The sequence below is a fragment of the Micropterus dolomieu genome, linkage group LG12 (genome assembly GCF_021292245.1).
Source record: "Micropterus dolomieu isolate WLL.071019.BEF.003 ecotype Adirondacks linkage group LG12, ASM2129224v1, whole genome shotgun sequence".
In the NCBI taxonomy this organism is placed as follows: domain Eukaryota; kingdom Metazoa; phylum Chordata; class Actinopteri; order Centrarchiformes; family Centrarchidae; genus Micropterus; species Micropterus dolomieu.
Genome location: NC_060161.1, coordinates 34,236,260 through 34,238,072, shown reverse-complemented (window position 1 = coordinate 34,238,072; position 1,813 = coordinate 34,236,260). Strand labels below are relative to the sequence as shown.

General features: G+C 52.8%; 1 protein-coding gene across 1 annotated transcript in view; it reads right to left on the bottom strand.

Annotated features, from left to right (window-relative positions):
• The window catches only part of LOC123979950 (scavenger receptor cysteine-rich type 1 protein M130-like), a 64,530-nt gene that overhangs the window by 17,070 nt on the left and 45,647 nt on the right, over positions 1 to 1,813 (bottom strand). The gene's annotated exons all lie outside the window — the stretch shown is intronic.

The following is a 1,813-nucleotide window of genomic DNA, read 5'->3' as shown; positions in this document are numbered from 1 at the left end:
TAATGACCTGGATACCATATTGTGCCAGACAGATTTTACTTTAACAAGAGAGTATTAAAATACTCCTTTGTCTGTTTTATTATTTATTTAATTATGTATTGATTTGTCACCGGGCCGGACAGGGGGGCAGACACGGGGATGGGGGGGCACAAACAGACAGCACAGAGAAAGGACAACACCTGTAAGAGAAGGGGGAAAGGGGGATGGAGGGTGGGGACAACAGGGAAAAGCTGTGGGAAACACCAATTGCAGAAAGCAATGAAACCTGCAATAGAACAGAGAGGGGGGCTTGGGGAGGAGAAAAACAACAACAACAAACAAACACAAACAAAAAAACAATAAAAATAATAATAATAGTAAAAGACAACCAGCCAAACAGCTGACATATTAAGACAACTAAGAGAACAATGAAAACAAGAAACAGTCACACACACTAAATAAGCGACACAACACAGCCACGAGAGCTGGAATAATAATTAATTTAAATAAGTAACTAAAAGAAAGGCATCAGGAATAGTTCTACCAGGGACAACCTAAGTTTGTTTGTGTCTGTGTGTGTCTGTGTGCGTGTGGGTGAATGTGTCTGTATGTGTGTGTGTGTACATGTGTGTGCGCATAAGCCTGTTAAAGAATGTAGTTGTTAGTGAGAGTGGGACGCCACGACTGTAACAGGCAGGCAAGAACCCCAGTAGCCAATAGGGGTGGAAGAAAGAAAAAGAATAAATCAAATCAAAAAAAACAAAGACTCCCAGATGCACCGCGATGCAAACGCAGAAGACCCCGACCCAAATGCCAGTTGACAACGTAATGCCGACGGAACGCAAAAGAGGAAGAGCAGCGCCCGGACCGACCGCGGCGCGCACACAACATAGACCAGTGGCTCCCCCTCATCTCGCACCCCACCACCGCGCAGCAAACAACCAAAATGCCCAAATGCCACGCAATCATCAACACCAATGCACAAGTGACGAGCCCAACGCGCACACTGCGTGAGCACGGCGACACCCATGCCCAGCAGCCCCCCGCGAATCCCGCGTGCGAGGTCGGGCAAACGAGAGAGAGCAAACGGAACAACACGACAGCGAAAGCCAGCGGAGAGAAACACCAGCAGCAAGTCCCAGCCCGGCGGCAAACGCGCCGCACAGGTCACCGTCCCCCCAACCGCCGGAAAAAACTAAGGCCGCCGGCGCCAGCCGACATCCCCCATGCCCAGCGCCCCCCCCCGGGCGCCATGCAACACCAGCCAAACCAGCAGCGAGGCAAAATCAACTAGCTCAGCTGCATGCCACCAACAACCCACCCACCCATCAAGGGCCGAGAACTCCAGGCACAAACCCAGAACAAACCGGAGCACAGCCCTGCCCCGCACCCACACTGCACATCCCGAAAACTAACTATATACCTCAGTATCCAGAGGGGTCCAACAACTGGCCGACAGAGAAATGGGCAAGCACGGATCCGAGGCCAACGAAGCAAAACAGGAACGCAAACAGGTCCCTCCAAGCCAACGAGGAGATGCCTCCCCCGGACTCCAATGCACAAACTAAACGCCCAGCAGCCATCCAGAGACCCTGCCCAGGGAAAAAGTATAATGCATCAAGATGCATCGACAATCGCCCCACAATCCCACCGCAGCCCACCAAACCGCAATTGGATCAACCCGTGCAGAGACCCCCACCCCCAGAAGCCAGGACACCCTGCGACCCCCCAAAGCGCAAAGGACCCCAGACCGCATGTCCAGGGGGAAGCTGTACCCCGCCCCAAGGAAGAACAGCAGAAAGCCGTGCCGGGAAGCTCGCTACCGCCAGGGAGC